Consider the following 13,591-nt stretch of genomic DNA (forward strand, 5'->3'; position numbering starts at 1 on the left):
AAGAATATGAAATAAAAAATAAACACAAACAAAACTTACAAAACACAAAAAATGGAAATAAAATAAACAAGCAAAAGACCAATTAGACCAAAAAAATGCCCAAGCAAAGCACAATGAAGTGAAAAGTTGGTTTTTTTTTTCTTTTTTAAATACCATTGATTTCATTTTGTGTTAGCCAACTATTCATAGACATGGAACCAACCCTGTAGTTCAGTTAATATATTTGATGAGTCTCCTTTGGAGAAAACCTATTTTTCCCTTGCCAGTGGGTATAAATTGCAGTAAGCATCTTGATTAGGGGTAAGAGCCTGTGTCCACTTGCCTCTCTTAGTACTTGAACATTATCTGGCTTGAATTTATGCAGGTGTTGTGCATTCTGCCAGTCTCTGTGAGTTTATATGTACATCAATCCTGTTGTGTCTGGAAGACAGTTTCCTTAAAGTCATCCCTACCCTCTGTATCTTACAATCTTTCCATCCCCTTCCATGTAGCTGTGGTGAGATGTGCATGAGACACCACCTTTGAGCACTGTGACAACACAATAGAGCACTGTGTCATCACAGTTGAGCACTATGACACCACAGTGGAGCACTGTGACTCCACAGTGCAGCACTTCTTGATCCATGAGGGTAGAAGTCTGATGAAAACATCCTATATAGAAATGAGGGTTCCAAAGCCTCTCACTCTGCTTATTGTCCAGTTGTGGGTCCCTGTATTAAATCCTTTCTATTGGCTAAGCAAGGTACTGATCTATGGGTTTGACAATATGTCCGTAGGCATCATTTCATTGCTATGTACCTTTTGTAGAATAGTAGTAGGCATTCCCCTTTGACCTACCTACTGCCGGGTACTGGTCCACTTTACTAGTCTTAGATATGAGTTCCACATCATGGAGCGGGCCTTACATCCAATCAGAAAGTAGCTGGTTACTCCCTTAATATTTGTGCCACTGTTGCACCAGCACATCCTGCAGGCATGTCCCTGTCAGAGATGATAGGGTTTGGAGCTAGGAGCTAGTGACGATTACTTCTCTCCTTGGGTAGCATACGGAAAACCTTCTAATGCCCTGAACGCTAATCCTTAGGAATGAACCTTCTAGTTAGACACCAGTTTGACTTCTCCATGTTCGCTGATATATGCAAGTGTAGTCTTCAGAAATGGGGTCTTACCATCATTGTGAAGAGTAACCAATATCCTTGACAACATAGGAAACCTCTCCTAGCCTAGACATGGACAAGATTGAAAGACTGATAGCTCTTTCTCGATTCTTTCTCAATTCTGTGTTGTTTGGGGGCTTCCATGAGGCCCCTTTGCTAACAACTCAACAAAATGTAACCCATTCTTGGCAGTGGAGGTTTCCTTGGTGGCATGAGCTCTCTAGTTTGAACATTGTCTCCCTATTATTTGATAACTCCATCTAGATTCCTTTCACACATGAATGTGTTTTAGGGAGCTTTTACAGTAGTAGGGTTACATATATTTTTACTGTCCTTTAGTGTTGCTTGTCTTTCCCCTATTCCCTCTTTACCTTTCTCTGTTATAACCTTGTCTATTTAATCCTCTTATTATAGTTTTCCCTTTGTCTCTCCATAACAGTATATTCTATTTCCCTTCTTTGGACATGTTGTCTTCCTCCCCAATCCTTACTATGTGCTCTGTGCTATTGAAAGCATTTGGGAAGCTTGAAAACTAACATCCACATTGTGGGGATTTGAATAAGAATGCCCCCAATAGGCTCATAGATATGAATGCTTAGTCACCTTGTTGGAGCAGGTGTGGCACTGTTGGAGGAAGTGTGTCACTGAAGCTGGACTTTGAGGTTTCAAATTCTCAGTCCAGGCCCCACTCTTTCGGCTACCTGCCAAACCAGGTGTAGAACACTCAGCTACCTCTCCAGTGCTATGTCTGCCTGTGTGCTGCCAGAGTTCTGTGGACTGTATCTTGAGTATTCTGGGGTTGTTTTTTGTTTGTTTGTTTGTTTGTTTGTTTGTTTGTTTGTTTGTTTTTGCTAATATCCACTTACTAGTGAGTACATAGCATGCATGTCCTTTTGGGTCTGAGTTACCTCACTCAAGATGCTATTTTCTAGTTCCCAAATCCCTTATTCCACTAAGCTGAGAATTTTGAGTAATGTTTTAGAAGAGTGGCACTGGTATTTATATCAGAGAAAGTAGCACTCATTATGTTGGACACATTAAAAAGTCACGTGTATGGTACATATTATGTATAATATACACATAATTTTACATATATCTCAGTGTTCTCCTTTAAATTCCCACATTCATACATATAAATTCATACATATAAACACATCTTTTATGAGAATTTTAGTGTAGTTGATGAACAAGTTTCTTGTATTTAAAAAAGTCAAGATAACTGATTTGTCCATGTATTTTTCTATGGGCCTCTCCTGAGCTACATCTACAATTCTAACAAGAAGACCACATAGATAAATCTGCAATTTAGGAATGATATCCATAGTTCCTTCTCGGGACATCAGTTGTAAACTGGGTTTTCCATTTGTCTGTAGACCAAATTTTCTAAATATCCGCAAGACTATTTCAAAATGTTTTCCAATCCTTAGAACCTACTGGTTCCTTTGCTCTTTGTGTGCAAATAACATCTTGGTAACTAGTCCCTTCATTCTATGTCATTAGATTAAAATATAGAGACAAAGGAAGAAGTAGAAACTGGTTCTAGGTTTAGCTCTTTCTCCCACTCCCACTGTACTCCTTCCCTCTCTTCTCTTCTCTCTCTTTTCATTGCTTCCTCTTCTATGTGGTATAGAAAATTGATTAGCATGAATGCATGCATTAAGCAACTATGATAGGAAAGTTTTGATGAGTTATGAAGCCAGTGACATAGAACACTAAGAAGTGGTACTACAGCTCACTTGCAGAGTGACAAGGAAGACAATTGAAATAGGTTGATTCATGTGTTACAAAATGGTAGATATTCAGACTTTTTTAAAATATTAAAACTGTCACACTAGGGAAGACCTGCATTTGTGTCTTGTTGTTTCCTTAAGGTCTATAGTAGATTCTAGTATTTCTCAGTGAGAGAAGACATGCTTAACCCTCTAGAGACTTGAGGCCCTGGGGAGTGGGGAGGCCTGGCATGGGTTTGGGGGGATGGGAACATTCTCTTGGAGACAGGGGGAGGAGGGATAGGATGAGGAACTGTTGTAGGGCAGACTGGGAGAGGGATAATGACTGGACTGTAAAAAAAAAAAAAAACTAAAAAGAATCAAACCTGAAAAAAAAAAATAACTCTCTGCTTAGTTCTGCACCTTAATTTAAATGGGTTGTGTTGTTGTTGTTGTTGTTGTTGTTAAGGGTATTTTTTAGTTATTTATATATTTTGATATTAACAGATGTGTATTTTTTAGTTATTTATATATTTTGATATTATCAGATGTGTAATTGGTCGGGATCTTTCCCCATTATGTAGGTTCCTACTTTCCCTGAAAGATGGTGTCCTTTGCTGTACAGAAACTTTTTAGTTTCATGAGGTCCCGTTTATTAATTGTTGATCTTAGTGCCTGTGCTATCATTGTCCTTGTTGACGTCTGTCTTGACCCACTTTTTCATTCAGTGGTGACTCATTTAGGGTCTATGAGTATGGAGAGTTCCTGTTACTGCTGTTGTTGACATCTAGCTTTAATCCAGGGTGGTCAGATAGGATGCAATTCTTTCAGACAGGAACAATTTTCAATTTTCTTGCATCTAATGAAACTTGGTTTGTGTCTGCGTATATGGGCCATCTTGTAGAGGTTCCATAAGAAACTGAAAAGAAAAGGTCATGGTGTGGGGGCTTCCAGGTCAGTGCCTCATGAGCCGGGGTGTCCAGAGAGGCTCTGGTACGCTGGCCCTGGCTGGGAGGTAAGGACAGGGGTGTGGTGCTGGTGACCTCTTTGGGAGTGACCAGGAGGAGACGCCGGGTGAGGGCCTTCTTCGTGTCTCCAGAAAGTAAGCATGAGTAGGCCGAGAGCCCAGGGACCCTCTCCTGGCAGCTCCAGGCATACACATGCGCCCCCCTCTCCCACAAGCCCCCCATCCCGGGACTGGGCCTGCTCCCCTTAAATTCCTTTCCCACCACCGAGGGCCCCTGTGGCGCTCAGCTCACCTAAAGTCCTGGAGGCTGCATACCCCACTACAGGGCTCAGCAAGGCCTGCCTGCAATCTCTACCACTAGGGAGGAGGAGGGAGGACCACTTTGTGAGACCCATTCAGCACTTGGACTCTCTGAAGTTATTAAAAGTTTTAGTGTATATCTGCGGTGGCAGTGTGTATGGAGGAAGTGGTGGGTCTTGTGACCACACTTGTCAGGAACCACATTAGAAATGGAGCAGCCATCCATGTTAGATGATGAAGAACACGATTCAGAACCACAGCAGAGTTCATAAGAACCCATTCAGGTCCTCCATGAAGATGCTGATGAAGATGCCGGGCTGATCTTTGTAGGGCTGGAGAATGTAAAAGAAGATGCTGAGCTGATCTTTATTGGAGAAACTTCAACTTTCCAACCAGTCAACTCGAACATTTTGAACAGTCACCCCAAGTTCACGGTTTAAAACAAAAACAAACAAACAAAAAAAAAAGCATGACCAACTTAGAGAGACCATGACTCAAAGACTGCAGCCTTGGAGTCCTTCCTTCCGCCCCCACATCAGAGGCAGTGGTTGTCTTGCTGGCGTCTCCAGCTGAATCAAAATCAACAGATAAGCCTATTGCTATTGAGCCTTTGCTCGAGTCTGATTATAAAAGTAATTCACCACAGCTTGTGCCTAGTAGCTCGTCAACGTGTTGTTCGCCTCTGGTCGCACTCTCAAGTTCAGAGAATAGTCCCAGTAAAGGCAGAGCTTTCAGGAGATTTGAATGGAAGGGAGTTTGTATGTGCCATTTTTCCATAAATCCACAGAGGCCTGAACATAGTATTGAGATTGTAGAACCACTTTCTTCAGCTTTGCCCCCTTTCCAGTACCTTCCACACCTCGAATGTGCAACAGAGGACGCCTTCCTTTGATGCTCCCAACTCTCTGAGCCGTCTTGTGAATGGGGCACCTCCTTCAGAGGACTCGGTCCACCCTCATCAGGAAAGTGGGTTGGTGGAAGCCGACTTTTCTTTTTTTTTTTTTTTTTTTTTTTGGTTTTTCGAGACAGGGTTTCTCTGTGTAGCCCCGGCTGTCCTGGAACTCACTTTGTAGACCAGGCTGGCCTCGAACTCAGAAATCCACCTGCCTCTGCCTAGCAAGTCAAGAGACTTTTGATCCCAAGAGAGGAAGTTTGACCCTGTTACTTAGTGACTTTTATTATGGAAAGTATAAAGGAGATGGGAAGCCAGAACAAAAAACTCACACAACCTTTAAATGCCCCAGCTGCTCAAAAGCTCTAAAAAAAAAAATGTTAAATTTATGAATCACACCAAACATCATTTGGAGCTCGAGAGGCAGAGGAGTGGGGACACTTGGGAGAGCCACACCACCTGTCTGCGCTGCCACCGGCAGTTCGATTCCCTGTTCCAGCTGGAGTGCCACACTGAGAACCTCCTTTGTCCATTTTGTCTTAAGATCTCCAGAACTGGGATGCCTTACATGTGCCATTACAGTGGCCACTGGGAAAAGAGCAGCCAACAGTACTCCCAGTGCTGGCTACAGTTTTTAACCTTCAAGGAAAAAAATGGAGCATAAGACCTAGTACCACCAAATGTTTGGGAAAATGGCATCTGTCCAGTTTATGGCTTGGGCTGAACTTAGTTCCCTCTCAAGCTGTAATAGGAACTCACCCAATAATATTGGACATAGCACAAAAAAACAGACCAGGGTGACTGGAATTTAAACCCTTTCCGGGGTCTTCGTTTTTCAGTCCATGTGTGTGGTTGAATATGTAAAGCTTGCAATTTGATGCCCTGGTGCGTTCCCTTGGTGCTAGAGATTAAACCCAAGGGCTTTGCCACTGAACCAGATCCCTAGTCACACGTTGTGCCTTATCTCCTATTTAAGTGGTTCTACTGTCTATATAATTTCCCTTTGCTGGATGTGTAATTTCCAAGTTGATCACACTAATATTGCTTGAGTCTTACTTGAAGCACTTTTGTGTGCAAGATATGTCCTAAATGAAGACTTGCCTTCTCCTGCCTATCATACTACTTGGCTGGTCACTAGCCTATGGAGGAACAACTTTTCATAGAACTGTAGAGCATCCTCTGACGATTAATCTTCAACAACTTCAGTAGCATTAGCTCTTTCTGTAAATCTCCAGGGCTGTGTCCTTGAGCCTGGCCGGTGCCACCAGTTGTCCTCCAGCCCAGGTGACCAGCTGCTGCTGCCCACCCCTCAAGGAGTCTGGGTGTGGCTGGTTAGAGACACTGGTCTCAAAAACTCTCGTGTATCCTGCTCCTTTCTCTAAAAGTACCTTATCTTTTTGGGTGTGGTAGCACAGATTTTTAATAAGAGCTCTTGGGAGATTGGGGCAGGAAGATCTGGAGTTCAGAGTCAGCCTGGGCTCTTCCGTGAGTTCCAAATTACACAGCAAGACCCTATTCCTTAACAACAAAAGAGGCAGTGGGGACAAGTTCTTTAGATGTCCCTGTTCCCATTTTTACTTCCTCAGTTTAGTGACGTTTCCCTAGATTCCATGGAAAAAAATGGGAAGAGGTTATCCCCAGGCCTTGGCCTCTCTCTTAAGACTAAGGGACAAGAGGTTGTGAGTATCTTTTGTTTGCTCTGTGCTTGACCATTGATTGACTGGGATCTGCCTCTTTACTATTTTGATGGGTCTTTTCGGTGAATTTTTTTATTTACTTTTTCTTTCCACATCCCACTCTTTTTACCCCATACCTTTTCTTTAGGTGTGGAAAGTTTATTTGTCCCACTTGTTCTGGTGGAAAATCCTGTTTATAAAATGAGTCTGCAGACTTCTATACTGTCTATGGTAAAAGTAAGAACCCTCTTAGACCTGTATTGAGTGTCTCCAGCCCTGCCTGTGGCAGTAGTTTTCTGTTTCACTAAAGCATGCTCCTGAGGAGAACAAACTGTTGTTTACTGCTAAGGGAGGTCCCAGGGCTCTGGCTCCTGCCTACCTGCTTCTCCTGACCCCTGTGCTGCCCAACCGGACTCACCTGCTGCTGCACTGTTGTGACCCACTGACCTTGCCATTACCCAGTAAATTCCTGTTTCCTCCTGATGCAGAGACTGCACTGGCTGCTGTCACAGTGCTTTTCCTAAGCCTGCATGGATGCTACCTCACTTGTGGTTATTAAGCTTATCAAGATTTTTAGAGTGACTAGAAATGTCCCCTGCTTCTGAAGTCCCATTTACTCTTCTCTTGGAAAGTGACTTACCTCTCCTTTGTCCCCTCTGCAATCTAGCTAAGTTTCCTAGTCACAGAACTAGAGGAAGAAATCATTAGCAAGAGTTTTGTTTCTTTCTTAGAAGTGAGCTAGCTTAAGTCCATTTTTGTGCCTCTAACACAAAGAAGTAGAGTGAGCTGAGTCTCTGGAAGCTTTCTGTTTTATATTGACAGCTCCATCTATTTTTAAAGCAATGTCACTTTGTTTTGTTTACACGTGTATTAAATATTTATCAAGATTACTGTTTTGTTACTCTGTGAAGTTGGTTGCTTGATTTACCAAATAAAAGTTATTATTTTGATGTTGCCAAAGTTGTTTATAAGAACTAGCAATTAGAGGAATAAAGCATATTGTGAAAGAAACTGAAAAGGAAGTATATTATTTTGTGATTGAGTAAAATGTCCTGTAGATGTCCACTTGGTTGATTACAATTTTTAACTACGTTTTTCTGTTTAGTCTTTTTCCTGACTATTGGTGACACTGGGTTATTATGGTCACAAACTATCAGTTTGTGAGGGTCAATATGTGATTTTAACTACAGTAGTATTTCTTTTATAAACTAGGCTGTTTCTGTGTTTGCTACACAAGTATTTATAACTGCAATATCCTCATGGTGGATTTTTTTTTCCTTTAGTGACTATGTAGTATTCTTCCCTATCTCTCCTGAATATTTCTCGTTTGAAATCTATTTGGTCAGATATTGCTATACCTGTCTGTCTCTAGGTCCATTTGCTTGTGATAGCATTTTCTGTCCCTTTCCCATGAGGTGATGTCTACTCTTCATGGTAAGATGTGTTTCTTGGACACATCAGAAAGATGCGTTCTGTTTTCTTTTTTCATTAATTTATTTATTTAATCATCACAATCACAGCCCCCCTCACATAGCACTCCCCCAACCCCTCCCCGTTTTTCTCTGTTAAGGGGGCCCCCTGGGTACCAACCCACTCTGGCACATCAAGTTGCTCCAGGACTAGGCACATCCTCTCCCACTGAAGCTAAACAAGGCAGCCCAGTTAGGGAAACAGGATCCAAAGTCAGGCATCTATTTTCTAATCTACTATGTTAATCTGTGTCTTGTTATTGGGAACTTGAGACCACTAATATTAAGGGTTATCAATGAGCAGTGTTCATTGGTTTCTATTATTTTGTTACAATGTGGGGGGTTTCCCATATTTTGGTTTACAATTCTGGGATGATTTATCCTTGTGTCTTCTTCGGGGTAGATAACCTCTTCAGAGTTAAGTTTCCTTCTAGAACCTTGTGTGGAGTAGGACTGGTAGATAGAAATTGTTTGAATTTGGTTTTATTACAGAATGTTTTTCTTCCTCAATTTGTAATTGATAGTTTTGTCAATTGATAGTGGTTATCAATTGTGATTAATAGTTTTGCTGGGTAGAGTAGTCTAGACTGGGCATAGTAATCTGAGGTTGCTTAAAGTTTGTAGAAATGCATTCAGGCCCTTCTGGCTTTTAGATTCTCCATTGAGAAGTCAGGTGTGTTCTAATGGGCCCATCTTCCTATGTTACTTAGTCTTTTTCTTTAGCCACTTTTAATAACCTTTGTTTATTTTGTACATTTAGTGTTTTGACTATTAAGTATCATGGGAAATTTTTTTTGGTACTGTGTATTTAGTGTACTGTATACTTCTTGAATCTTACTAGGCAACTCTCTTTAAGTTGGGGACATTTCTCTGATTTTGTTGGAAATATTTTCTGTGCCTTCAACTTGAGATTCCTCTCTTTCCTTTATACATATTACTCATAGATTTAGTCCCTTTATAATGTCCCAGATTTCCTAGATGTTTTATCCCAGATTTCCTGGCTATTTTTACATTTAACACTTCCTTTAAGCTATCCATTTCTTATTCCTTGTCTTCAACCTGAGTCTCTCTCTTCCATGTCTTGTAATCTGAATACTTACCTTTGTGGGGGGGTTTTGTTTTTGTTTTGGGGGTTTTTTTGTTTGTTTGTTTGTTTGTTTGTTTGTTTGTTTGTTTGTTTGTTTGAGACAGGGATTCTCTGTATATAGCCCTGACTGTCCTGGAACTCACTTTTTAGACCAGGCTGGCCTCGAACTCAGAAATCCACCTGCCTCTGCCTCCCAAGTGCTGGGATTAAAGGGGTGTGCCACCAAGCTTGGCTACCTTTGTGGTTTTTATTTCACATCCTAAATTTAATTTCCAGTTTTATTCCAATTTTGATTTTCTTTAGTGATTTTATTCATTTGTTAAATTCTACTGTCATGTCTTATTCTGTTTTCATTATTTTATTTAACTGTTCAATTTTTATAGACTTAATTTTGATATTTATTCATATGTTCTTTAATGTCCTTAGATATCTTTGTAATTGCTATTTTGAAGTCCTTTTTTGGGGCTTCAGCTGTATTGCTTTTTTCAGAACCTAACTGCAATAGGGTTCTTTTGGAGGCATACTGTCTTGGTAGCTCATGGTTGTGTTTTTCTTTGTGGGGTGGGTGTTTTGTTCTTTGGTTGCTGTTGCCCTCTATTGATGCTAGGCAAGTGTGAGACTGTGGGGACTCTGGTAGAGAGTGCTTCTGAGGACTGATGGGTACTAGAAAGAAACGGATATGGGCCGGGAGGAAAGGCTAAGAATGTGGGTAGAAAAGAACTACGTTGCCTCAAAGCAGATTTCTAAAAATCATACTTTCATCCATGTATAGTAATTCATCTAATGACAATGGTCAACACAATTTATGGTATACAAATTTGGAATATATGCCTGAAAACATTAAATAGACACCCATTTCTATCATGCAAGTAACTACATTTTCACACACCAGAAGATGCCAACACAGTGCCTTCACATGGCATGCCATTCATAGAGCTCCATCAATTCTCCTTTGGTTTTTATGCCTAAGATTTTTTTTATTTATTTTTATTTTTTACACTCCATATTTTATTCCCCCTGCCCTGATCCACCCTTCGACTGTTCCACATCCCATACCTCCTCCCCAGCCCCCTGTCTCCACGTGGATGTCCCCACCCTCCACCCCACCAGACCTCTAAACTCCCTGGGGCCTCCAGTCTCCTGAGGGTTAGGTCCAACATCTCTGAATGAACACAGACCCGGCAGTCCTCTACTGTATGTGTGTCGGGGTCGGGGGGAGCTTCATATCAGCTGGTGTATGCTGTCTGTTTGGGGGTCGAGTGTTTGAGAGATCTTGGGAGTCCAGATTAATTGAGACTGCCTGAGTGAAATAACTCAGACCTAAAAGGATATGCATGCTATGTACTCACTAATAAGTGGATATTAGAAAAAAAAAAGTACAGAATACTCAAGATACAGTCACAGAACTCAAAAAGGTCAACAAGCTGAAGGGCCCAAGTGAGGATGCCTCAGTCCCACTTGGGAGAGAGAAGAAAGCAATCACAAGTGGGGAGGGAAGGAGGGACCTGGGAGGGAAAGTGGATGGGGGGTGGGGAAGGGGGAGAGAGGGGAACCTGGTCTGGTATTAGGTGAGAGAAAAGGACTGAAGCCCTGAGGGCCAGCAGAAAGAATGGAAACAGGCAACCTCGGGAGCCAGGAGGTGTGAAGCCCTCTAGAATGTTCCAGAGACCTGGGAGGTGAGAGACGCTCAGAAAGTCAAAGCTTGTGATGAGCATTGTATAAGCTTTGGGTCGAACCTGGGTATCCTTCCCAACGTTCTTAGAAGTCAAACTTCATTTTCTTTTCTTTCAGTATCAGAATGGACAAGTCCTAAGTTTCAAGCTCTGGTAATGGCACTGATATTTATTGCCACAGGAGTTGGACAAATACTGTTGGGAGGCCTGGCTTTTGCTTTTCGAAACTGGCAGCATCTCCAGCTGGCTCTTTCTGTTCCAATGCTCTTTCTCCTTATTCCCACAAGGTATGAGCCTTCTTTCCTGCTCTGGGTTATGGAATCCAGGAATGACAATTAACATGGAGGCAGGACATAAGAAATGCATTTGTCCTTGGTCCACGCAAGACAGTGTTCACTCCTCTTTGTATTTATATGACAAGATGACAAGTATCTCTGTCATATAAAAGTGAGAAAGTTGGATTCAACTTGAATTTAAGATAAGCAATAAGTAGTTTTACAAAAATCATAATCATATGTATGTTGAGTAAAAGACCTGCATTCTCTGACAAGCATTCATTCTTATTTGAAAATCCTACTTATCTGTGAGTTCCATATTTTCTTCACTTGAATTTGGCATATTTACAGCAAAAAGAATGTATACTAATTGATGTTCAAATTTTACCATGCACAGTTTATTTATATTTACTAGAGAAAACACACACACACACACACATACACACACAAAGACAGAAATTAGTAATTAATCTTTACCAGAATGTTCTCCATCTTCCTGCAATGTCCTTGCTACTAAGTCTAAATTATCCAGGCAGTAATAAACACTTCAAGATCAGACTGCCTCTGTTGTAGCTTGTATTTCTATGAGTGACTTTGCAAACAAAAAGAAATGTGTTGAAAATTATGGTGACTTTGATATTAAATAAAAGGCAAGTTAAGTTTATATTTACAACTGTTTAATGAAAGAAAATCATGACTTCTCTAGTTTAAAGTGGTAGGCAGAATGGCCCAGTTCTCCCACTGGCTCTTTGGATTCCCTTGCTTTCCACTTTAAAAAAAAAAAAAAAAGACAAGATGTGCTATATCAACAGAGGAGGCATATATTTATTAGGAAGGACTAGAAAATGCTTACATATGCTTAATATAGTGAGATGAGTTCATACAGAGAAGAGGGAGAACCCTCCATCAGGTTCTTCCATACACTTTATTCTTACAACATAGCCATCAAAATTATGAAGCTGCCATTCCCGTTTTATAGATTAGAAGTGAAGATTGTGTTAGCTTGCTTTTGTGGCCAGAAAGCATTGATTGCTAGGAGCAACAATGACTGCACTTTATTCAGTGGTTCTGAAAGACCCCCAAAGGGAGACCCTCACTCAAGTCTCGGGACAGCCGCGAACCCAAGAAGACACTGAGACCGAACTCAGAGTATAGGAAGGAAGATTTAATAAAGCAGCAACAAGCAAGCACATGAACCAGAGCTCTGGGGCCGAAACTCATACACCAAGCTTGGTGCAGAGGAGATTCAAAGACGACCCAAATTTTTCTCAGGCTTATATAGGAAAAAGGCAAGGGGGGAAGCAGGGCAGGGAAAGTACAAGTTTGCGTCATTAAGGGGTTTTGCCAAGGGTTTTTCCAAGGGGCTTGTTTTTGCCAAGGGTTTTTCCAAGGGGTCGTGTCCTATATTTTGGCAATGTACCCGATCTATTGGAACATTCTGAGGTTTGTTCAAACCCTTATCTCAAAAATGTTCCTGGCACAGTCCTCAGTTGGGAGAGGTTGGACTAGGTTTGTTCCAGGAGACCCTTATCTAAAAAATGTTCTTGGAACAGTTTTCATTTGGGAGGGGGTCGGACCCTGGGGTGAAGAGTTCAGGAATGTACTCTGGGGTGAGAAGTTCAGGAGTGTTCCGGGAACAATCTCCAGATGGGAGGGGTAGGAGGACTCTGAGTTGAAGAGTTCAGGAAGAGTTCAGTATTTTTCCTCCTTCAGTTCATTTTTAGTATAAGAACAAATAAAGTATAAATGTTTACCTTACCAAGGGATTTGGAAAATGTGTATTCAAGTGTCCCTCATGTTGCAGTTCTGTGAACCCTATGTAAATATATATTCAAGTAAGAGCGCCCAGACCAACATGACTTCGAGTCTGCACTTTGGGAGTGCAAGCATAAGGCATGCATGAGTTCTTTCCCATTTTCCTAGTGAAGGTCCAGACAGTGCTAGATTATATTTATTAATATAATTGAATGAATAGTAGGTATTAAAGGATATAATTGTTCAAGGATGCATGCCACTTGTAAAATGATAAATGTGGTTTTTAAAAGTATAAGGGAATTGAGAATTATCTTATACCCAATGTCTTGAGCAGGTGGTTGTCAGAGTCAGCTCGATGGCTGATTATGGTCAACAAACCCCAGAAGAGCTTAAAGGAACTTAAAAAAGCTGCATGCGTAAACAGAATAAAGAATTCTGGAGATGCCATAAACTTGGAGGTGAGCTATGAGAACTGACTATGACACAAAGGAAACACAAACTTGATAAGTTTGTAGAAGTTAGTGCCCAAGATGCCAGGTGACAGAAAACACTGTAAAAGAATGTTTCATTCAAAAAATTAAACTCACTTCTGTTTTACTTCATTTTGTTCCTTGAATTCTATGCCGATTAT

General features: G+C 41.1%; 1 protein-coding gene and 1 pseudogene across 2 annotated transcripts in view; both read left to right on the forward strand.

Moving 5' to 3' along the window:
• Positions 1-13,591, forward strand: part of LOC147000185 (solute carrier family 22 member 19-like) — a 37,746-nt gene that overhangs the window by 8,268 nt on the left and 15,887 nt on the right. The window lies entirely within an intron of this gene.
• Positions 4,306-5,689, forward strand: LOC147000186 (zinc finger protein 280B-like; annotated as a pseudogene).

The sequence above is a fragment of the Mus caroli genome, unplaced genomic scaffold (assembly GCF_978045245.1).
Source record: "Mus caroli unplaced genomic scaffold, Mus_caroli_1 scaffold_20, whole genome shotgun sequence".
NCBI lineage: Eukaryota > Metazoa > Chordata > Mammalia > Rodentia > Muridae > Mus > Mus caroli.